Source organism: Malurus melanocephalus, unplaced genomic scaffold, assembly GCF_030028575.1.
Source record: "Malurus melanocephalus ecotype Western Australia unplaced genomic scaffold, MMel_1.1 scaffold_142, whole genome shotgun sequence".
Lineage (NCBI taxonomy): Eukaryota > Metazoa > Chordata > Aves > Passeriformes > Maluridae > Malurus > Malurus melanocephalus.
Window position 1 is genome coordinate 729,672 of NW_026623374.1, and position 26,469 is coordinate 756,140.

Consider the following 26,469-nt stretch of genomic DNA (forward strand, 5'->3'; position numbering starts at 1 on the left):
ATGCTTTAGGTACCACCAGTTAAAAAGTGACTTTAGACACCTGGTGTGTCAGAAGAAATGCACATCAAGCCAAGGCACAACCAATTCCATGCTAAATGCTTGTTTCTTCAGAACAAGACTACTTTTTACTCTTCTGCCACACCTAAGTGAATTTTATTAATATATGATTGTAATATTGAAGACACATGAGATCAGTAATGAGCATCAGCTGTAGCTGACTGTGTGCACATGACTCCGCTCCTTTTCATTCAAATATACACAATAATACTTTGCCAAAACACAGTGCCATATTTGTCTCAGTCTTCCTACATTAGATACTCTATTGAGCATGAAATATCAGCAGGAATTGTCACAGTCTTGGCAAGATGACCCCTTGTTCTGTTGTGAGCTGCCTGATTTCCCTGTTCAAGCATGAAAGACAAGTGAGGGATCYCTTCATGAGACATGAAAGCACGTCTGAGTGTCCTCTTCCTCTCCAGTTTGGTGTTTACAGAAAAGATTCAGGGTTGTGGGGTAAATATGGTGTCATTAACACAAATTTTTGCTTTACCATATCCCTGAAATAGACCTAACCCTGGAATATGAATTTCTCACTTAATTACTACTAATTTATCCAAGTTATTAAAAAATATTTTTTCTCCACCCCAAAAATTGTTGATAAGACTAGGTCTTTTTTCTCCTGTACTGCATTTGCCTCCATAAAAATATTTTCCTCAAACTACAATATATACAACATGCCAGAGATTTTTTGGATCCCTTATTTTTCTTTTCCCCTCAACACATCAGTGTTGATAGTGGCATTTAGTGTTGTACACAAGTRCTTTTATTGATTTTCTGGTATGGATTCACCATAAATAGAGAATTTTTTCCTAAATGAATATTCAATGCTTTTAATTAACTATTCCGATTTCCAAAGAGGAAATTTTGAAGATGCACAGAGTTCAACATATGATATGTAATCTATACTTCTGCAGTAGTCATTTAAAAACAATGAGCCCTTTCCATGCACCCCAAAGTGCTGCTGCTGCTGCAAATCCTGAGCAAAATGAAACAGCTAGAGCAAAAGAATTCCCAGAAACTGGCTGGTATCTTGATAATGGTGGTATCCAAAGRAGAAAGTGAAAACCAGTGATATTTCTCATTTTGTGAAGAGAGAACAAAAGAAAAAAGGAGACTAAGAAGGCATGATGAGTAGTAAAAATAGGCCATATTGTGATGAAGCACCTAAAAGACTATTTCAAGGAAGAGAATGTTAAAAAAGTTAATTCAATGAGGTTCTTGGCAATTTTTTCCTTTGAASATGAGAGACTTGTAGAGCAAATAGGATTTAAAGGGTTCTGCTGCTCACATGGAGTCTTGCCTTGTGGCAGCTGTTAACAATGACTTGTTGCAGATTCAAACACAGCCATTATTAGAAAAGAAAGTGTTATTAACTGCTTTTTCAATTAGAACAAGGCTTTCTCAGTGACAGAGAAAACAATTGAATGCAATCTTTAATGGGACAGTGTTTYCTCTGAGAACACCATGGGATATAAGTTCTCCTTCTGTAGCTTTCAGTTAATTGCACACAAAAGACTGCAGGAGATGGTATTTTTTTTTTTAAATTGTTGCTGGCCTTGCAATAAGAGATGCCACTCCTAATTAAATAGGAACATGTAATTCTGCTTGGAAAACTGGTGATGCAAATACAGATCTTAAAACATCTTGGGGTGACAAATATTAGAAAGAAGACACAAATATAAGTAGCAAATACATGAAAGAATTCTCATTCATATCAAATAGATTTCCAAGAACACATTTTTTGATATAGATACAATTTTACTTTCCCTTAGTTAAAAAGTCAATTTGTTTGACTTCAGATTCAAGCAGTTCTGAACATTCTTAACTATATTCGTCTTTGGTGAAAATTTAATAAGRAATCAATAAAACAAGTTATTTGTGTCCTTTAGGCGTCTGTGAATGAATGCCCAAAATCRCTGTCAAAATTTACATCTGCAAACTGAACAGCCCGTTCTTTATTTTAAGAAAAACTTACATGTTCTCCAGCCTGCAGCATAAGTGCAGAAGATCCTTTTGTAAATGATACTAAATCAAAACGCAAAATTCAAAATTAAGATAGGTTGTATTTATTTAGTCTAAAAGCAGCACATTAGCTTTCACATCAAAATGTTTTCTTTTAGAAATAAAGGGGATTAAAAAGAAAAATTAACATAAAATTTCTTCTTCGGTCACAATTCGTTTAATCTAAATTTCTAACAGAAATAGCGTTCCTTCCGTCAAATAAGAAAAATTACCCTCCTTGTCCTGAAACATTTAGCAGGCCAGAAGCTGTCCCTGTATATTAGTAGGTGACCTAAGTGTCTAAAGTGAAATACAAAGGAAAGATAAACACAGAACTTATTTCATAACTTTTTGTCAACACATCAGTAGAAACTTTCAGTTTTTTCTCACAAGAGCTCAGAAAACAGTCTCCAAGTTTCTCGAGGGTCTGATCAAATTTGTCATCAAAAGCTTTCATGATTTCTTCAAACATGCAGGAAAGTTTATTGACAATACAGAAATAATAAAAACCCCCACATATGAGAAAAACTATTTAGATGTAAGATAAAACAGTCTCCATTTTGCTATAGAGGGAAAAAGGTTTGGATATCCCATGACAGGATATCTTCTGTTTCTGGAACCCATTAGCTCCTAAATTCAGTAAATGTACAACAAACTTTTGTCTAAGCTTTCCATCAGAAACCCAGTCTTTCCTTCAAAATCTCTCTGTTCCAGATATTATTTCCCTCTTGCACCTGGTGTAAGCTCCTCAGAAGAAGTTCACTGTGTTCCTGGACTCTAATCTGTTTTGTTTCTATGAAGTGACATTTTCAATAAACTAAAAAATCTCAATTAACATAATCCAAGATGCCATTCCATATTATACTTTGACAATCCACTCCAAGGATTAGCGAAAGAAAATAGACTTGTGAACTCACATCAGCTTTAAAAAAATGTTAAATTGTTTTCTCTGTAGTTTGTGAATGGTGGTGATCTATTTCATCACTTTCCATATTAATACCACTTTAATTAAAAAAGAAAAAGAGAAATGCTCTCATAAAAATTGTGAGAACTGCTTCTGTATTCATTGTACCATGTGTGCTACTCTTCTAAAATGATAATCATGAAASAGTATTTATTCAGGCTAATTTTTTTGACCGAACAGGCTTTGAAATGGTCATTGTAGGTTCTCATCATCCTCATCTCCCACAACCCCACCATTAGCCAATATTATGTACTGTGACATCTTAAAGTAAGGGCACAATATGCCTCATTAAGTATTTTACCTTAATAAATAACAAGTATATTTCAATAATGTCCCATTTAGAATCACAGCTTTTCTACCTCTGACTGTCCAGATCATGTTGTGTGAGTGACCTGGAGTCCAGCCCCGTGGATATTTGTCTATTCCTTTTTGCAGCTGCCATCCCTCCCAGTCAAGGCCAGCACGCTTTGCAGGTCCAGTTTTATTTATCTTCATTCATTTGCATGGTGAACTGACCTTTCTGTGCTGAGATGGGGCTTGCACCTTTCTATCCGTATTATTTGGATGGTTCTTGCCCATCTTGCCCCTAATAACTGAGCATCAAACTTCTAAAACAAAAGCCTTGATGATAGTTCTAAAGACTCTTTATGAAAATACAGAATTAAGTAAATTAACTCTGTAGGCAGCATTGAAATTTGCAGGCTGGACCTGCCAATTATGAACTGAACTTTCATTGGTCCTTTCTGTAAGAACAGCTCAAATTACTTAGTTTCGTATCTTACCTTCATCCTTCTCCTCACAAAAATCTGTGAGAACAGATACATCAGAAAGTGTGTTTTTAAAGTATGTTTAAGGTATAATTTTAATGTCTCCTGACCAGCTGCACTGAGAAGTAAATCCTGCAGCTGTTTAACTCCATTTTGAGAGTGCCCTGTGGCAAACCAACTTCTGTTCAGGCCCGGGTAGAGTTAAAAAGCAACTCTGAAAAGTGTGAAAGAAAGAGTGAGAAAAGCTTTGCTGTGATAACCCTCGTTATAAAATCAGTGGGACCCTTACCATCCCATGGACCCTGCCAAGGTGCATCTGCTAGCTCCCACCAAAAATCAGTGATAGCCAAATGAATTCACTCATCGTAACTCTTGTAATAGGTAGAAATACGCAGTGTATATTTGAAAAGGCTTTTATAAAGAAAAAGGTTTTGTTTATTGATTTTGTATTTTGAAAAATCTTTTTTTGTCCGTTAAAAAAAAGAGAGAGAAGAAATAAAATTTCTKTGGTCCAACTAGAAATACAATTTCTGTTTTTACTTGRAAACAGCTTTTTTTTTCTTCAGAAATCTGTCTTATGTAAAAAAAAAAGTGGTTACAATAAACCACTTTTTTCTCATAAGATTGTGATAGACTTATGTGCTGTTTCTTCAAAAAGGGTACTTTTTGTTCTAAAGTAATTTTGGTTTTTTTCTCCAGTACATGGAAAATCCATTCTTAGATCTCAGATTTGATGTTTATGTATTTTTCCATTATTAGATCTATTACTGTTTAATATTTTTTATTCATTTTTGCTTTTTCTCAATAATTAATAACTTCTTGTTTCAGGCTATGTGAGAAGACAAGTTTCTCTAAGAAGGCCCTGTACAGGGATCTTACAATCCAACAGACCCAATTTGTAAAAAGGTTAAAAGTTTCCAGTTATGTTGCTTTCAGAATAGAGTGACAAAACAGAAGAATCCCTATACTTTGGACGATTTAATATGGTTGAAATAAATAACCTTGCAGAACAATCTAACTAACAGTAGTTAAACAAGAGCAATCAATAAAAATCTGTGTGCACATGTGTAATTAATACTTCTGCCACTTTTCTGGGAGCTGCAATGTTATAAATGACATCTCCCTATGGACAAACACACTCACAATTTAGCATTCTATAAATTAAATGCTGCTACAGAATTTTCTTCTACCGGACACATCACTGTCGAACCTAAAACACAARTCTGCATCTCTAGAACATATAGTTTCTGTGAAAAAAAATGTAGTTGTTATCTAATTTATCTTGATTTGTGATTTCTCTTCTGTAATCCTCAAGGGCTTATGTGCATTTACTGAATAAATAAACATAYGCAATCAGAAAATTACTTTGCTCATGAACCAAATCATCATGTTTTAAAAAGTGCTCTTAGACAGAGAACTGAATTGGTAGAGTTGAATCACCACATATTAGGTGCAGACACAAAAAAAAAAAAAATTGTGAAAACAGAAGACTGGTTAAAATGCACCTTTTGGAGCTTTGCAGAATATATTATGGTCAGCAGCACAATGGCTTCTGCTTTAGGTATTTTACGGTACAGCAAAATATATATCAGTGAGGCAGGAAAATGCTAATGATGGACACATATATACTGAATTAATTTCTCAAGGGACAAGTCTGTTGAGCCCAGTGTACTCAGGCAGCAGTCCTGCTAGACTTCTGCTAATTAATGTGGTGCAATTTAAGAAAAGGTGGAAGGGATCATATTGACAAGTGTCAATAGTGTACATCCAAAACATCTATTATTTCTCTTCTGTGTCCTTGGAGGCCTGAAAAAAAACCCAAGTCCAGCAATCACTTGTAGCTAATTGCTAAGCAGAACACAATTAAAAAAATATATTAAACCCCCTCTTCTCTTTTGTTGTTTTATCTGTATTTCCTTCCCTCACTCTTAATCTATAAGAAGCATATAGAGAACCAGGACATACTCTTTTCAATTCATTAATTGCAAAATTATTTCTTCAGGAGTTGGATCATCATCTAATCCATTCTGTTGTTAGAAGAATTATTATTTCTAAGCAAATGTTTTGTGTGTCTGATTGAAGGATGTTGTAGAAAGCCTGGATTTCTCTAAGCATCCTTCAYTTCTAATGGTTTCAAGCAAAAAACACTTTACAAAATTAGGATATCCAGGAAAAAAAACGGCATAGTTGTTCTAAATCTTTCTACAAACTCGGATCCTATGAAAMAAGAAACTTTACTTGAGACCTAACATCCAGATTTTTTTCCCAAGGTTAAAGAGTCTCCTTTTGTCCTTTGCTTTTACTGTGGAGATTTGTAATGCTTTTTGTTTAATTAAGTGACAGAATAAATTGACCAAAGCGATCAGGAAGTGTTTTGATCCAGATTATTGGAATGGAAACTCTGCTCAGCTTTCCCAGTAAGTTGTAAGCCAGCATCCTTCTCCATTAGATCTGACAACTACAATTTGCTCTGGAGCTCCTGATGCAGCTTGTCACTACCAGCAGGCCAGTATGTACATGGCCAGGGGTTACAACACAGTGATTCATTAGGCTGCAGCCACGAATCTGCCACTTCAGAGAAAAGGCCCATCCATCTCTCTACATTTAGCTGTCATTCCTACCATGAATGTAATGCTATTACTGAGACAGCCAAGTCCATTGCTCATGCCAGATGTTGTTAGGAATTCAATCCATCCTATCTGTGAACACTAGTCCCTTCAAACAACAAGATGTTGAGTGAATTACATATTGAGTGGTGAGGTTTTTTGGCGTTTAATTATCCAGCTGAAAGGAACATGCTTAATTGTTACTGCAGTTACTGGTCGGCAACGAAACAGAGGAATTTTATGAAGCRATGGTGGAGCAACGGCAGCTGAATAAATGTTTCACAGCCCTGCAGTGGCTATGACAAAAAAAATCTGTATGCCTTTACTGAACACAGATGCCTCTCTTGTTGGGTGAAATGAACATGTTTTATTTTGCTTTAAAGTGAGAACACATGTCATTATTTCAATAAGGCGAATTCATGCTGCTCAACCTCCTGCTAACCAATTTTGGCCCTTCAAGCAGGATCACTGCCAGGRCGTGCAGGGATAGCAGCACAGCGCCTGTTATTCAACACTTTCAGAAAGCTGTGYTTGGATATCCAGGAAAACCTATGTGGGGCTGCTGTGTTCAGCAAAAGGGAGATGGAATACACTTGGAGGTGAGCTGGTCCTACACAAGCCCAGAGGAATGCTTAGTTTGCCAGGTGGGAAAACCCAAGATGATCCCTTCACACATCCTTCACATGTCAAAGCAGAACTGTGAAACTGAAACAAAGTGAAGCCTCATCCTTTCATTAGGCCMGTCCTCATTAGAGAAACAGTCTTGTGCTTCTGTACTTGGCTCAAGCTAAGGAAAGAAATATTATGAATATATGCGATATTTTCAGTCCAGGCAACAGTGCTGTGCAATCTCCATGAATGTTCGGTCTTGTAATATGCCCAGCTACACTTCAAAAATAAAGCCTTGAGGAAATTGCATCAGGGCTTGGGACTTTCTTAATTTCCCTATGTGAAGATTCATTTTTATTTATAAATGCACGAAAGCAAAACAAGCAGCTGAAAAGGCAAGAGTTTATTCCCTTAGATTTTAACTGGGAAATAAGACACATGCAGTATAACAAAATCAGAATAAGGCTGAGATTTTCTGAGAGTAAGCATGGACATTGCCTTTGGTTTGTTTTTGTCATTTTTCCTTTTTAAATCTGTCTTAATGATGTAGTCTGGAAWTCAGGAAGTAACCTTCCCATTCATTCTCTAACAAGTGATACTTGYTTCATTTACCAACTTTACTTTGTGGCTACATAGGAATAAATTACTGGTGACCTTCATATTCTTTTAATGAGGCCAGTTTGTCTAACATTGTTGAAATTACCATGTTTAAAGGAGAAAAACAAGTCCTCAAACTGACTACCTCTGAAGGTTTTTTGGAACTAAAATGATATTATATTTAGTGATGATTTACCATAGCTTGACAGATTATATAGAKATATATATATATATTTGTATATTGATATAATTATTTACAAGGACAATGTCTTATAACTTGATCTAGTTCAGGATGGAAATTTTTCTGCTCCTGATTTTTATTTGCTGAGATTAACAGCCTTCAAAAGTGAAGGACCCCAATTAGCAGCAATATGTGGCTCCATTAGATTGGCACYCTTGCACATTCTGACCTAGACTTAAATAATTTCTCAGATTCCAATGGATGTCACTCACACCAGCACAGGGTGATTCTTTCTTCTACTCTAACAWTCTTTCAGGATCTTTGTACAAATAATAGATTTTTTTTTTCTTTGCAGTTAGCTCTCTCTGATACTCTTGTAGTAATTCTGTTCTAATTTTTCTCATCTTAAGCTAAAAGCAATAAATGTTTGAAGCTGTCCACTTCTAGGGGCTCTTGTTGCTACATGTCAGTTCAGCACAGCTTTGTAAATACTAAAACACTTGACAACTGACACACAGGTCCCCTGCTAAGTATTAAGAGTTAATCTGTTGACAGCCTGATACCTGACAAAAGAATGGGAACAGGTATTAATACAGTTAACTATTTAGGGTTAATAATCCATTTATACAGTGCCTTCTGCAAAACCTGACCTTGCAAGCTGGAAATCAGCCTTAAATTTCTTTTGCCTTATAAGGTTTAGACTCATCAGGTGCTGGCAGCTTTGTACTCCACACAATACAGTCTACAGTGATAATTTTTTTTTTTTGTTTAAAAAAATCAATCACAAGCATCACAATACCTTAAAAGAATTTGGACACCTTATATAACCACAGGTCCCTAATGGAATGTACAATACAATTTCTACAGATTTCCCAGCAGTAATATCCAGTATGATCTGACCTGGAATTTGGCTTCACTGAGGCTGACATACAGATATTTGCATATTTTATATTTAAGGCAGAGACAAAGTTGCAGTAAGACAGGGTTTTCAGCTCACAGCAAAAAAAATTATGAAGGAAATTAATAAATGTTTTACTTTCACCTCAATACTTTTTATTCAGGGTGATTATTACAAAAAAAGATCCTATTGAGCATTTCTTCAATTTTTTGCTCTTAGTGACTCTCTCCCACRTGTTTAACTTTAGTGTAAAATCTGTTTTCCGTCCTGAACTGTATCAGTCATTCTGTTGGCAATTCACAAGCAATTAAAAATAATATTTTTTTCAAAAAAAAATATTGAAATAGTATATCAATAATACTATTGATAATAGTATCAATAAGTAGATACTAATCAAGTCACTTTAATATAATATGGCAAATACTGACAAAAAATATCCCACAAGCAAACAAACAAAGACCAAAGAAATTAAATGGGAGAACTATATATGAAAATCAGGTAATAAGCCCTAGCTAGAATCTAAACATTATTTATGACCGTGGTGCCACTGAAGGGAGGGGAGTTGACATTCAGGCAAGGAGGTCTTACTGGTTTTCACAGGGACTCAAATWGCTAAGTTTCCTGTATGTTTTAGTTGTTTTTCCATCCAGTGAATTATTTACAAACTACCTACACTATGAAAATTAACCTCCCAAATATAAGTTAACTAATGGTAGTGTCATTTGAAAGAGGTTTTAGGTGGCTTGAGATTTAAATTTTAAAATCAGACTTTATAAATTTTATCAGAAATTTAAATCAGAAATTAAATCAGAATTTATAATTTTTTTATAGCTAAGGTATTTTCTATAAAATTTGCTACAAAAAAAAATTGATGAAACTGGTCAGCTTTGAATAGTTCTGAGGGTAAATATTAAAGTAAGATTTTTTAAAATATTATTCCTTTAGTGTTAGCTTACTCCTTGCAAGATTTTATTTTCTGGCTTCCAAGGYAAAACACTTGAAATGTCTCAGTTCTTGAAGATGAGGGTATGAGAAATTTATCCTGTCATATCTTTAGTTGACACTTAGAAATGATTTCTCAGGGAACTGAGAAGAAGCACTTTGGCTTATTTCTCAAAACTGGTGTTGGAAATAACCAATACTGAGAAATGCCTGAGAAATGTCTTGAGACTCTGCCTGTTGTGGGATGTACGGATGCAGGTGGGAGCACAGGGCAAACCTGCAGGAACCCTGTGTAGGAACACAGACTCTGTAGGAACACAGATGGCAACCCTGATCCAGAACTCTGAGCCACACCTTGAACTTTGATCATCCATTAGGTTTAGGGAAATGCTTGCACTCTTTCASGATCATGTCTGTGGTACAAAGCTCTGAGGGGAACAGGAAAATTTAATTGGCTTTGAAGGTTCAGACTGTGCTTTAAGCATAGTCAGCACTGGTGTTACGTGAATTGAATAATCTGACTATTCTCTGGGTACTTAGGGCTTAGACTGTAGCTTAGTAAAGGAAATCCATCCCTGTTGACAGCTGCTGGGGTGAGTAGAAGAGGGAAGACATATTTTGGGAAGGACTGCTCCATCATAAAGCATTCCTCCTGGCCATCTACCAGGTTTCTGCAACTACTGAAGAAAGAATATTTAATCAAACACTGAAATTAGCATCTCAAGTGGAATTCCACAAGTGGAATGTGTCTTTCAGTAAACTAATTTTTAGCTGTTTAAGTCTTGAATATTTGGTTTATTTTCTTTTTATTGCAAAGTGTAGGGGCTAAGAATAACAATCTGTTAGAAATRGGCCAGTGCACGAAGACATAAATGAGAAAAAAGGGTGATTAACCTCGGTCCTATAGTTATGAAGGTGGGAAAACTGGATTTGTATCTTCCATTAATAATAGCACTTGGTGTTAATCAGGATGTCAGTTTAACACTAAGCCATTTGCCACTTCATTAAGGCTGCAGTAGGAATACAGTTGTGGTTTTCCATGGTCTGACAGCACTGTGGCAATTAAAACATGCTCGTGGTGGAAAAAGCCTGTATTTGCTTTTTGTTATAGAGTTCATATTAGGAAGAAATTGTTGAAAAAAGAGCAGGAGGGTGGGCGGGTAGCGAGTGAGTCTGAGGGCACAAAGGAAAGAAACCTTTCAGAGAATTTGCAAGGAGTGAGAAAATATATTCAAATATATTCAAGGTAGCAGTGGCTAAATGGCTACAGCCCAGATGACAGGACTGCAAGTGGTTCCCTTGGAAACATCCTTCTATTCAGAGAAGTGGAAGAGTGTAACTGGCTTTTAGGTCATGCAGACCATCTTTCCACTAAAGTAAAAATACAGCTGGAAAACATGAAAAAAAATAATATAATCTAAAATTAAGTTACTAGATGAACATAACGTTTTCCCACTTTAAATCCCAAAGTCTTGCATTACTCTGGCCTCCCTACTTGGTGCTGTGTGTCACATAAAATTAGAACATAAAGGCTGTTTTGAGTTAGGGTCTCTTATCTCTCTTTTGGAAACGTGGGGGCTCACATAAACACAGGCTCTGTTCCCCTGATCTGTGGATTGTAACAAACATGTTCTTTTTCTAATTGACACCTACAGTATTCAAATAGTCTTAATAGAGAAATCTAAAATACATCTCAGATGATGTGTTTCTGAATTTGGCCCTGTAAATATATTTAATAGAAGATTATAACACTTCCCAGAGAAAATTGCAAGTTGAGAAAGCAGAAAAGCCTTGCATTTGCAGGGGTAGGTTTGCTTTGAGCAATCTTCCAGCTTTCTCTTCAGTTCTGAAGTTTTACTCATTGAACAGGATATTTACTGAAAATGAATTCTACCCTTTTTAGTAAAAACTATTAATAATCACAAATACTGCATAAATAAGATAAACTTTTTTTTTTTTTTGTTTGGGTGTGTGTGACAAGTCACTGTTATTGATTTAGTTTTATTGTTTCTGAAAAGATCCATKCTCTGGGTGCAGCAGAGGGGAGGAAAAAATTTCCTGGCTGTACACAATAAGTTTTTCTAGGCAGGATGAGGTACCAGAGGAATAGGCTAAATTAGCCACTGTGGAATTCTTAGTGGATGCAGCTGGGCTGCTGCAGCAGATACCTGAATTAGGTCAGGCACCTTCCATTACTGGCTGATATTCACTCTTCAGTGTCCATATTGTCCTTATATTTTTCATTTTATGTGTTTATGCCTCACTGTAGCTGTGTAAACCACAGGAGATTTGTTTTCCACTCTATTATATGATTTTGCTGAGGTCTCGCAGCACTTGTTAATACTTGACTTACTAATAATTTTTTTTTCATATTCGAATTATCATCAAACTGGGCCTCACTTCTGCTGCCTTTACTGTATTCATGAGACTGTTTCACTCAGAACAGAAAACACCTGTGCTTCCTTCAGAATGCAATGGCTTTGATTTTTCTTGCCTGAGTACGTTGACATGAGTGATTATTTATCTTGGCTCAGCAAAGCTYTATATTGATACAAAATTCATCCAGATCATACTGCAGAGCAGAAGGGAAAATTCCAATTATAGCAATATCTTTCACGAGTTTCTTCTCCCCCATCACCACTTGACAACCACTATGTTTCAGATCCAGTTTTGGTTTTTTTTTGTTGTTCTTTTTTTTTATTTATTTCTTTTTTTTTTCCATGAGCAGTGAATTTTGTGTGGGTAATAAAACACAAAACCAATAAAGCCAGGGAGACCAGGGATACAAATGTCAGTGTCTTCTGTGAAAGCCAAACTGTCATTTTTTGGTGGATCTTTATGAGACCGGGATCCATCAAAAGCTAAACATGGCTTGAGCTGAACAAAAYGGTTGGCACAAGATACTTTCCACACTTCAGTAAAACGTGACACTTTCATTCATGCTTCAAACATGTCAAGACAGCAAAACAACAGCTCAGAAATGACAAATAAAGGTAAATGTCAGATGTGGTAGAAGAGAATCTAATAAGTGTCTGTCCCAGGGTGAAACGGAGGATTTATGCTARCATCTCTCTTGCCATGGTCCATGAGAAGGATGTGGTGGGCACACGGATCTGACATTTCCTGGCCTGTCTTCTGTGCAGCTCCTTGTTGCCAGTTTTCATTGCAAATTGCTCAGCTCCTTTTATGCAACTGTGTGGTACCACTTTTTAGACTGGATAAAGGATCAGATCTGAGGTTGTATTTTGAGGGACAAAGTACAGGGCAGGAGGAAAGAAGAATAACTGATAGGAATACTTAGAAGTAGCCTTCTTATAAATAGAACTGCATCCTGCCACAAAAGCAGAATTCTATACATATATGAAAAATATAAGAGTCTTTTTTTTTAAAAAAAAGAGACTTGCTAACGAAGTTATAAGATTGCACAGCTGAATAATGCTCCTGGTCTAGAAAGGTCCTTCCAGTGCTGGCAAGGAGAAAGGTCAAATGTTGTGCCATTAGAGGTTAAGATGGCTTCACAGTGAAAAAGAGATTTTAGTACTGAGCCAGTAAAAAGAGAACAGATTTTCTTTTCTCAGGCTGTGACTTAATATAAGCATTTGTAGATTCTTGTGGGGTGAAATCTTAAATTCCATCTAAATGAAACATTCATCTACTTGACAGTTTGTGGTGAATTGCAGCTTCTGTTTTCTGTCAGTATGAATTATGCATGTTTGGAAAAAAGCTTCCAAATTTCAATTAGTGAATCTTAATTTTCTTTCTAAGACCAGATGGACTTTGTTAACAAAGGGATTGTATCTATATCTAATGGAACCTCAAATTGTTTTAATCAATTTCAATTGAGATAAATATTTGAAGCATTAAACCTGTCTCCACTATTTTTTTTGACAAAGTCATTCTGGATATCAACAGCACACTGCTCAGTTTATTACTTTTTTATCCAATTAGAAAGCAGAATCCCCATGCACTAATTGGCAAGTACATAAAAGAATCTACATGTTGCTTAAGCAGCAGAGACTCAAGGAAGTTTAATGAAGTTGTAACAGGCAATTTGYAACTAATTACATTTGGTGTTAGATGGGGTTTGTTTGCTGGCTTGGAGGGGAGAAAATTCTTTTACAGTTTATTCCAAGTCCTAAAATAGATAAACCATTATTTTCTACAGAAATGCCATAAGTCTTAATATTGAATATTTTACAGCCTTTTTGAGCTGGTTAAAGTCTTTGAAACACTGCAGTACTGTAAATGTTGGGGACTCCAGGTTTGCACCAATTCTCATTGCATTCAACAGGAGTCAAATATTTATTCTCAGACTCTGCACTTTTATTACACAGTTCAGTTACTTCAGCTTGTTCAGTAACCTCAATAAATCTCAACACCTTCAGCAGCTCTCTCTTGTTTGTCAAATACCATTTAAAAATGTATGTGGAGTTGTTAGTAATTTAACATGCATACCTAATTTGTTGAAATTTTGTTAAAGCACAGAATTTGTTTTATTTTCCAGAATTCTTTCAGCAGATACTGAAGACTGTGAAGATTTTGCAGGTACTTCAATAGTCAGAATAAAGAAGTATTCATTTTGACTGGATATATGCTTTTATACATATAGTTTGATAGTACTTATATGATTTACACRGAGTAACTCTTGAAATTATATTTTAGTGGGAATTTTCAAATTTAGACATTGAAATTCTTCATTTATTCATTGCCCAGAAATATATTTCATTGTTATGGAGAAGTGCAAAAATTAATACATTTGTAATAATATTTGTTTGTGTAACAGATCAGATAAGTATTTACTGCATTCTTCTGGTAAGACTGCGCAGAGTTTTAGCATTGTCTCAAAGAAGTGCAAGATTCTCATGTTCACTGGCAGCCTCAGAAAAATGAGTTTATAAATTCACTACAACTCCTTACATTTCTGTGACTTAGGTAATAAGTTTGTGAAGGACATGAATATCAAATCAGAGAAACCAGAATAAAACAATTAGAGACACTTTTAAAAGTAGCCACTCAGGCTAAAAAAATCAGACTTACTGCCAGTTTCTAAAACTATAATAATGCTATCTAGTGTATATAAACCAAATGCATGAGATTAGAAATAATAATCCTTAGATAGTTCCCTTCAGCCCCACTGAAAGAGGGAAGCAGCCAAAGAGGAGTGTTTGCATTGCCAAACCTGAGCACTTTTATGTTTCCTACAGAGGTGACAGAGAATGTCACTGCATTGGGTCTGGCTGAGATGGAGTTCACAGGCTGGAAAAGTGTTGATAACACACCAGTTCCATTCAGAGGGGATTCAAAGAATTGAATTGGGAATCCTAATTGCTGCCTAGTACAGGTATTCTGAATAGCCCCTTGAAAACATCCACCTTTCTTCATAGAGTGTAGGGAACTGAATTACTGAGGTCAAGCTCCTAAAGTCAAGGGATGTGATTTCTTCCACCTATTCCTAATAACTACACACTGTGACAAATGCTGTAGTGAACAGGTGACAGAAAGATTTCTCTGGCTGCACAGCAGATGTTAGATCATTATTTCTCATCAGGAGAATGGCAAAACCACAATGAAATACTTTTCTGTAAAACATGTAGGTCATCTTTATAGTACATATTTTTTATATCAATGTATAATAAATCAATAACTGCATCTATTACCCTCAGTTTGTCAYGGCTGTATGGTTCACTTTGGTTTCTTAATGGGATTGTTGCCCAGAGTAGTGTAATATTTTTGTCTCTAGTGAGAAAAATTCTCTAATCCTTTTTGAAGATTAATAACATCTGTTACAGTTTGGGATTATTTGGAAAGACATTAATGGACGCCCAGCATGAATTCCAGCTAAGTATCAGTTTGTGTAAACAGAAATGTGACAAAAATAAAAGGAAYACCAGCAGCAACACATCTGTTTATAGAGCTAATGCAAACTACAAGTACTTTAGGACAGTAATTTAGGCGATTTTTCAACATTTCCTGCTTGACACATAACCATATAAGACATGTCAGAAGCTCGATCCAGTTGATGTGATGTATGCCAGCCTTTTCTTTAGGGAGAACAAAGCCAWGAAGCACAATCTTGCAAGGTCTGGGGGGCAGTGAAAGGCTCAGTATCGGCTGTTAATTGTGATGCATTGCTTCTCTCCYCTGTAAACATGTTCTGAATGCCTTACAGTACCAACCGCTCTTTTATTGGCTCAATATACATCACCTCAGGAATAAAAAGTGATCCAAAGTCACTGATGAAGAATATTTCTCATACTGAGTGAAMCATCAAATGGCAATCCACGTCTGAGTGTGCTGTTCTAACAGAATCAGATTACAGCTTGCATGGCCATGATAGRTACAACCCAGTCAGAAATTAGGACACTCCTGGGTGTGGCCAGGCACCCAGCCAGTAACTTGTTAGTAAGGTTTTCTGATTTAGGCATAGTTTTGTGAAAATATGGAGCCACTGCTTCCACAGTCCTCAAAGTTACACGTGGGAATATGGAGACTCACACGTGGAACTYGGGTTCTAGCTCTTTGCTGATTTACTCCTTGCTGCACCCATCTGTGCAACAGTACTTATGTGTCCTAAGAGTAAGTTGTTAAAAATATTAAGTAAAAAATGTTCAAAATGGTTTGTGAGAAATTATTTTAAACTGTAGAAAAAACTGAGAAAGAATCTACTGGGTGAGTGCAATAAATGAAAGTGGTGATGTTAAGATCCCTTTTATTTCTATCCAGCATGAAGCCAGGCCAGTTTATGAGCTGACCTACTCAGAGTTCCTCTATGCGTATGTAAATATCTACTGTAAAAAAAAAAATTCCCAATTCACGGTCATAAAAAATCTTTATTATCTGTAACAGTGATGCCAAGTTTCCCAATGAGCACCTTGGGCTGTTTCCCTCGTTTTTCCTGGTATTCACAGGAGGGATGGAGGTGAGATCTCCTGTGTGTGTGCACTGTGCAGATCATTTGTGCAGGGGCAGAAGATGACTGAACACCCTGAGTAGAGTGAGTGTGCTGTTCCTACCCACTGAACCTCCATCCTGGGAAGGCCTTATAGAATATGATGTCCATGGTGATAAAATTAGGGCTTTGACTGCATGTTGTGGTTTTGATTGCAGGTTGTACATGACAATAACTGATATCCTACTGACTTCATATAATAGCCCTGTGGATAAAATGGTGTATCAAAATTTCAGACAGTGATCTTTCTTTTCTTAACMATGAGCACTCTGTGTGACTTCACTTCCCAGGATTTACTTCTTTCTTTCTTTTCATTCCTGCATTTAAGTATTGATTCAGGATGCAGAATCACTTGATTGAAATATTTCATACAAATCTCTCCTTTAATACAGGTCTRGTCATGATTCTCTTTTAATACAAATCTGGTCTTGATTAGGGTTTCTAGATGCTACCATAGTATAAATAAATAATACAAGGAAAAGTTAGGATTTAATTGATTGCAGTTTATAAACCCATTTTTTGTGACTAAATTTTGCCAGGATCAACATAAGGTAGCGGTGCCAAGTCCATCAAAAGCACTGACATTAATTAGAAGCAGATTTTTTTTTTTWAATTTCTGGAAAGGGAGAACCATGGTTTATTGCACATTTTGTATCAAATGTACAGSATATCTATTTTCGTTATGAAATCATCAGATAAGAACAAGATGTGAGCAAGGTTGAAAAAACACATTGAATATATGCACGTTAACTATTATTAAATAAAATAACAATATCAGAGATGGAATGGCTGATCAAGTTCTGGCCTCTTGGTAATATAAAAATCAGTCTAGCACAGAATTTAATATTAGCCAGTAGCTTGGGGTATTGGTAATTTTAACTGCTATGAGTCCTGTTAAATGTTGGCAGTCATCTGAATTTTCACACAGGCTAAACTGCAGAGAGCATTATGCATTTATTTAATCCAAGTTTGAGCTAAACAGAAATTCTCTTTTAGGGAAGTTCATCTCCTTGGGAAATGGGAAATGGTGAGGGGGAAAATTGKGTGCTGAAATTTGGTGCTCTTCCCTGCCCTCCTTTCAGAGTGTTTATCATATTGGGAATGAAAACTGAAAGGACAAGCAGGGCTTACAGGCAAGAATAAAAATAGCTATAAATGTTATTAAATATGCTCACATTAATACAGAACAAGATTATATTTTCCTTAAAACCAGGGACAACTTTGAGGGATCCGTCAGACACTGAATATTGCACAGAGCAGAAGTAATAAAGTTCACATTTTTACACAGCCAAGAGCTGATCTCACTAATTTTTTAGGCAACAGCTGAATGAGACTTTAATTTTGTTTGAGAGGCAGGAGGTAAAGGGTAAGGATAGAGAAAATAGCTCTTTGTGGGTTTCCTGTGCCCACAGGAGTTTCCCAAGGTATAAACTTCCAATATCTCAACTTCTGCCACTTCTCTAATCAGTCGTGGAAAGAGGTAACTTGAAAGGTTTATCCTGTCTGAGGAGATTCCCATGTTGTAAACTCAGACCTTCATGGAGCTCCAAAAAACTGTTTTGACAGATGTCTTACAAAATAAGGAACTTTCTCACAAAGACTGCTATGAATTAAAGAAAATTCGATTCACCGGAGCTTCAAGACAGACAGCAAGAGTGAGCTGTGGGTATTTTGTTAACCTTTCAACATATTGCTGTAGCCACTCTGTCCAATTACAAAACAAAAGAGAACCACAGTAACACTGTCTGCCAAATCTTGAGAAATATCGAAACAGAAGAGCCAAACCCACAAAGATCCCCCAGGCAATACAACATCCAGGACAGACAGGTACACAGACATCTGGAAATTTTACAAAACAYRCCTTTAAATTTTATGTKTTTATGAGATGATTTAAGATTAAAAAAAAAGAAAAAGCAGAATACTAGAATGTTTTCAGAGTAATCAATCTATTTATCTCATAAAGGGAGTATAATATMAATTAAATGAAAAAAAAATAGTTTGAACAAATTAAAATATGTTTCAGCCCAACCTGAAAATTTACTAAGTAATTTCCTCCTTAAAAATGAATGAACGAAAATGGATGTTATTTAAATGTGTTGGAAGATTGACAATAATAATAACAATAATAATAAAAACACTGCCTTACCTTGAACGTATTTATCTCCTATTGCAATTTAGTGTAGTGTCCAGTTGTCAGTTGGGGAAAAAAAATTATCTATTCATTTTTCTCCTAATCCATTGAAAATTGTATCTCTTTACTGAAGAACTCTCCCCATTTGTGAACATAAGTGGACAAGATACTGTAAACATTTTATTCCACACAAACAAGTTCTTCCTGCAGAGAAGCTAATTTTTAACTCACCATTARATTGTATGAATGGGATTAGACACTTTGAAAGGGTCAAATTACTTAGTAAATTACTTAACCTGAAACACAAGTGATGCCAGTAATGGAAACACTGAACTAAACTAACTGTTCTCACTGTGCTGGGCAATGAGGAATGTTGAAAAAGTCTCAGTGATAACTCAGAGCTAAAAAATGTCAGAATAAACAAGWAAACAAACCCAAAGCAACTGGTTTAAGTCAGTCAGTGTATTTTTGTCAACAATGATTTTAAGTAGAACTTTKTACAGATAAATAAATGTGGGCTGTGTTTCAGTAGCTTCCTTGTGGTCATATAAAAAAGTGGTCTCATATCCTCTTCTGGAGTAATCAAGAATTTGTCAGCATTAACAAATCTGCGTCAGTGAAGCTAGTTCAATAYGCTGTAATAAATGTGAATTTTCTTAGTCCATAAAAGTTTTCCAAAATTATAAAGTTCTCTGAAATTATTCAAAGAAAATTTTAAGCAAAACTGAKTGTGGCCAAACATTTGCCAAAAACTACTCAAGTTTTTGTGTTAGCATGCATAAAAAGGTGTAAAACAATGATTTTACTTGTTCTCAGGAAATGTAACGTATGCAAGATAATTAAATTTATCAATCTAAAATATCTATTCTTGAGTTGTTAGAACAGAGCCTATGAAAGAAGTTGCTTGCTTCAGTTGCATGGCCTTTTTCAAAATGCAGATATTGATATTCAGCTTGGGTAAATGGAAACACAACAGCCCTTGATCTCTCTAYGAATGAGTTACCTGGAATAATTTGTTCTTTATATCTTACTTGRCAACTGTCAACAAAGACAGCAATAATGTTAATTATCTTACCATTCTTGCTTACTCTTGCTGGAAGGTTTCACATTCCATTGGACAGTCCAGTCCACAAGCTTTGGCATAGATTTCTGGATTTATTTATATGAGATAATGAAAAATGGTAAAATGCTTGTCACAAAAAGTGTATGTTACCATATTTTATCTTGTTTAACAGGCTTGCTGTTTCTTCAGATTCACTGTGGGCTATGCTAAAGATTACAAAAGAAACSTTTTAATTATAGCTTGAACTCAAGCCACCTCTTCCTTGAGGTACATTGCAAAAAATTCACTGCTTAAATGAAAATGTAAAAATTGTGAATTATCTGAAAAGGTCTTGCTCGCTAAGCACAAAATGCAGTCATAGACAATGACTGTAAATCCATCAGTTTGGCTATTGAAGAAACACCCTGGTGATTCAGYTAATACCACAGGAAACATTTTATTTTTCYGTACTGTTCTTTGGAATAACAGAAMTATTACTTGGGGCTGTTTGGTTTTAATTTACTCTGTAATTTGGATCTGRTGCTGCTCTCCTTGAATTCTCTGCTGGTTTCATAGTGATTGCCATATAGACAATATACAGGGTTCCTCATGTGTGACCCAATATGGGTGGAAAGAAGCCTGGCTTGCTCAGTCAGTTGTTATCAGGTTTTTTTTTGGCAGCTGGACTCATGACCACTTACTGCTTACATGTAGGTATTGTAAAGAAGATGAGGAATGACCAGCAGGCCTTTGGCAAGATTCATGAAAGATTGAGACWTCAGGAAAATTGCAGTGAATCCAGGAAGCCCAATTTAAGAGGAAGAAATTAATATTATTCCACATACACTTGGCTAGGTTGGATAAGMAGATGTAATTCTTTTTTTCCTTCCTAATTGAGGCAGTCTTACAAATTCCATATAAACTTCCAGTTGGTACAGTAGGAAAACTTGTAAAAAAACCCTATTATGGAGAACTTCTGGAGCTCTCTTTTAAATAGAAAAGTGAGAAATGGAGTACCTCCCAACCTAGTTTCTTTGACTTTTGAAGCCCAGTGGATGATTTACTTTTGACGAAACTAAACAATATTTTGCAACCAAATATCTTGTCATAAGAGAGATTTTATGTCTCCTCTTATATAAGAACAATCAGAATGATTTCTGAATCATCATTACTTTTATTTCTTGCAGTGTTCATAAAATAAGTGTTCATCTTCTAAAAATTTAACTGTCTCTTGGAATTGCCAGTAAAGAGAGAATTTCAGTAATTACAAATGGATATAAATTTTGGAAACTGAACTTCCCAAAACCTCAAAGAATTATCCAAAACATTGTGAAAGAGAATTTGAAAGTGAACAAATAAAATAGGCTGATTTTTAAAAACTAGAAATAACTAATCAAAAAAGATTGTAACCATTTGCTCTGATTCTACTATTCATGACAGGCATCCTAGAATTAGCATAAGATCTTCAGGACAGTGCAAAGTAACAGCTGGATAGCACTTGGAACACTGAATTAGTTCTTTTTCATTGCTTAAGGATTTTAATTTTGTTTTTCTTTGCCATGTTATGTCTGGAACTTTACAACTAGCCTTAGCTGATATTCAAATATTCTGTAATGTAAAAGGTAATTTCTCATATTAGTATGATTGTGGGGATCTTGAATTATAGATGAATAACCAACCAACATCTGGTCTAAGTGACACATTTTAGAACTGCATTTTATAACCCACACAGTGCTAATACCTATTAAGTTACATTTTCTGCTGTGCAAATTATATTTAGTTTTAGATTACCTCATACCTTTAATATGTGTTCTTAGTTTTTTGTTCACTTGAAACTGGGGTCAAAAATGCTTGTACTCAAAGTCTCATTTTCATCACCCACCATTCTCTTTAACTTTCTTTGTGTATTCAGTGTTATAGGCCATATGGTTTAGTTACAAAAAAACCCACATTGTTACCTTTTCTTGATGATATTGCCAACCCTGATTATTCAAAATTCAGATTTTTTTTCTCGCAAGTAATGTTATGTGTCCTTGCATGTATGTGCAGTGAAAGGCACGAATAGTTTCTTTAGGACTAAAAGGCATATCAGTATGTTCAGGATAATGAGGCTGATTCAGTAAGACTAGACCTTCAAGCTACATTTTCCATTCACATTCTCCTTAAAACTACAATGACACATGCATGAATGAACAGCAATGAAGTGGTTAATTCACTAGGAAAAGAAAGAACAGCTGTGGGCACCTTATGAAAAACTATGTTTGACCTGTCCATCAYGAAGACATTTGTTCTTTAGTGCTGCAGGTGGCAGAGTTACTAAGAAAATCAACTTAATTCAACACAATCTTTGGAATGACTTGTTTTCTTGGAAGTTTTCTGAACAGTGCACCTCTATGTCAAGTCATGATCGTTGCTGCAATACTTAAAGATCGTGACTGGGAACCAAAAGATCATTGCAAAGAGCATTGTGAAGGGGACATTATGCTCAGCATCTTTTAGCATATGCAAATACAAACTGYAACCTAAGWTTAAGAAACAAGTGAAAGAAGCATTTCACCCTTACAGAGAGTAGTACCAATAAACACACTGTTATTACTGGTTCTAAGCTATTATCCATACTTTCTAACAACTAAATCTATTAAAAGTTTTTTTTGCTAATATGCACTTTCTATAAGTTTAAAAATTGCTTACAGGTTTAATTTTCTTTATCTTGTATTTCACTGAAAAATTAGGTCATTCTCACCAAATTTAAACAGTTAATCTGCAGGTCCGCAAGCAGAATTCTTGTGAAAATCAGTGATAGTGTACCAGAAAATAAGATGGTCAGTTAAACACTGTGGGAAGTAAAGCTCCCAGTTATCCATAGATTTTGAAAATGTATACTTGAGGAGTTCACGTTTCAGACATGAAAAAAGGGAAATTATAATTTTACTTGACCATGAGCCAGGTAGCAGAGAGGTAATATGTTCCTTAGAAATGRCTCCAAAAGGCAGCAGTGACAACTGGTAGATCTTGCATTATTATTCATTATACTACTTATTGCTGACTGTCAGTCTCCTTTCCCAATCTGCACAAAGCAAAAAGACTCACTCACAGTGGCAGCAAGACAACACAGAATATATATTGCATATATTGGATTATGAAGCCAGGACATAGGTTGTGTAGGGTCCTGAATCCCTGTTATTTTAGACCACTGACTGCTGTTCTGATGTCTTCAAGAATTCCCAAAAAGTGTCCAGACACCACTCTGGGAGTTGTCAGTGTAGTGTTGGCCTTAGCAGATCTGGTCACAAACAGAGGAAGAGATTGAGTCAGCTGAAAATGATGGGAAACTCTGAAATTTGGTATGGTAATTCTACTCTCTTGCCTCTCAAACAGGAGAATGATGTGAGTTATAATTTGGATGAAAAAAATCAACAAAAAAAAAAAAAAATCAATTTGTTTGAAAACTTTCCTTAACCAGTTTTGGATGGAGCACACACAAAAAATGATCCTATTTTAAATGGAAATTAATTTACTGCACTTTTCTCTATGGAAAAACCGTGCCATGAGAAACATTTTTAGTAGTCCAGGGCTATCCAGCTGTTGGACTTAACCTGAAATAACTAGAGACATAAAAAGTATGAGCCAGATGAATGCAGTTCAGTTTATTGCTGTGTTTATMATTTTAACACCCAAGAGAAAATCCAGAAGAAAGCCTGTATTTTCCAATGTGCAAGATGCCAGTCCTAAAAAATRTATCAAACAAATTGACCTGACAGAAATAACATTAAATATATGTCACGATGTAGCTTTCATAAGCCTAATTTCCTCCGAGGTACAACACACTTGATATTATGTCTGTCCTCTAAAAATTAAAAGGGTTAACATWTGTTTAAAGGAATGAATTTGCATTTTGTCTCTTTTTAAAACAATAGTTTTATTTTGCTGCTACTTCCAGGGTTTGGCTCTAGGTGTTGAATTATGTTTGTGCATTTTTTGGAACTGAAACTCTGAAAGGAAAACAGAACAAAGAAGGATAAAGTGGGACTTATTGAGTATTGTTGTTGCTGACATATATTCAAAGAAAAAATATGTTTAAACCTAGAAATTTCGTTGTGGTCATATGCACAGAACTGATAATGATGGGGTTAAAATAGAAAAAAGATAGATTTAGGTAATAGGGGAAATATGCTGCTTTCTCACAGGTGATAATGAAATTCTTTAGACCGCTGCAGGTGTAATTTAGTCAATTAGAGCATAAATTGAACAATTTCCTAATTGTTAAAGCAAATAACTAATATTATGTCTCTCCCCTGAGCCATCAGTTGAAGAAAGAAACATRTAATTATCAGCTCATCAACCTGAGGGCAATTTACTCAGCCTAGAATAAACAGGTTGTAATTCTCTGTATTCTAATAGTGACCAAGCTATAAATAACTTCTTTTGTGTGAGTAATGAGCAGTCATTTGTAAATAACAGTCCTGGACAACCCTAGGATTGCCTTTCTTTATTCAAATGGAGACACAAACAAATTGCTTGGAATCTATGTAAGTGCAGGTATTAAAGTCGTTCAAGAAAGGCTTTTCTTTTCAACAACAGATGTTAACCACAGGTAAACAAAGATCTTATGAAAACCTGATCTGCTATCTATCAGGTTTAAAGAGACAAAAGGGAGGATTATGAGGTATCTTTTTTTTTTTTTTCTCTCAAGATACCTCATACTTTTTACTTTAATATTTTTTTCATATGGAGGAAGGGAATAGCCTTTAACACAAAGCTATATATAGATTTATTTGGTCCCTAAGACCTCTGTTACAACCACATATCCATCTATTAAGTCTATTGGTTATGTTTCATAGAGATCACAGTTCYATGGCCACATAATGATACATCTTTTTCCTGAATATACCTCTACTATATTGATTATAAAGGAGTGTTGAGATTCTCTTGTCATCCTATTGTTTAAAACAACAGTTGCATAAACATAACACAGTATAAAGTAAGATCTGTCATAGAATCTAAAAAGTAGGGATTTTTCTTTCCTTATGTTAAATATCTATGGTGCAGAGGCCATTGCCACCAAATYACCTTTCATTTCTGGGGGAAGAAAAAAGCTTCTGTGAGCTGTAATGTCTCATACGAAGGACAGAGATTCCAAGCTGCAATGAATACATGGTATCTATTAGAAACCTCTAAAACTATCTGTTCAACTGTTATATGGCCCTGTTAAAAGCAAGATCACCCATGACTTCATTTTAGAAGTTAGAAGCAACATGGTCTGGCATTCAGTGGTGAAGAGAAACCTGGGCTCCACCCTTCCAGGGTCATCAGGTCACACTGAACAAACTCCTTTTCTTCACTCCCTGTGCCAGTGCCATTTCCCTCAGGTGGATGATGCAGAGAAGTATGTTTGCACAGTAGAGAAAAAAAAAAAAACAAAACATGATGGGTGCAGAATTCCGGTTAGATGCTCATTCTATTTTCTTCATTGATTTTGTATACTATTTTAATAGTTAATAATGGGAGTGCTTCAGACTTAGAGCCCAAATCCTTTCTCAGTYACTTTCATGCAGTCTGACATATATCAGTAACAGCAATAATCAAACAGAGAATTCCTAAAATAAAAGAAAGAAGGGAGGATAAAAGGGTGAAAGGTCTCTACTTTTCCTGAGTTCTAGTGAGAAATGTGTGCTGCCACGTCCTCTAACACAGCTCTTCAACATCAAGTCAGAACTAAGATGAAGTCTGACCATAATTGATCCTTGTTTCTTTCCGCAACACTGTATTCACCAGTCTCCAAGCATTTTGCCTTTTAACAAAGAGAAATCGAGGGTGGGTTTTCAYAGACTAAGAGAATCACTGAACTTGAAAAAGATCTCCAAGATCATCAAGTCCAACCTTTGACMAAATACCWYCTTGCCAAGTAGACCACAGCACYAAAGTGACWTGGCYAGTCATCTCCTGAACACTTCCAGGGGTGCTGATTCCACTACCTCCTGGGCAGCYCATTCCAATGCTTAACCACAGTTTTAGKGAAGAGRTTCTTYCTAATGTCCAACCTGAACCTTCYCTGGTGCAGCTTTAGWGTATTTCCTCTTGTCCTGWMACTGGTTGCCKGGGAGAAGAGGCTGCCCYCACCTTATTTGGAGGCATTAGAATTTGGGCACCTGTATGTTATCAGGATATCTGAGATATATATTAAGATAACTAACAAGGTGTCTAAGCTCCCATTTCTATCAGTGGAGCTCCAGTCAATAGTCCCTGGGCTGGTGGAKTTATTCAGATCACCCTGGAACAGAGGGTGGCCTAGACATGAACTATCCTGCGTATTGTACAAAACCCACTCTGTCAATTTACTGAAAGATATGAAAACTACAACCTGAATCTTAAGCAGGATTGAATTTTTAAGCCYAAACCCCTAAAAATGAGAACAGCCGTATGTTGCATATATCAAGTGAAGGTGGTGAGTTTTTAAATCACCTAGTTCTATATGGATTTTGAAATGGCACACTAATGAAATGAATGGAAGCACAGGTTAGCTGAATGGCACACAGCTTCATTTACACTTCAATTCTCCTAAAGATATTTTAACTACCTACTCACATTAAGTAACTAATTGCAATTCCCAATCTACCTCATTGGCAATTCATTTGAAATGCAAGTTGRTAGTGCATGCTTCACTATTCACTAGAAAACAAGGAAGCATTAATCTTGCTTTATTTGTACCTGTGAGATCTCAT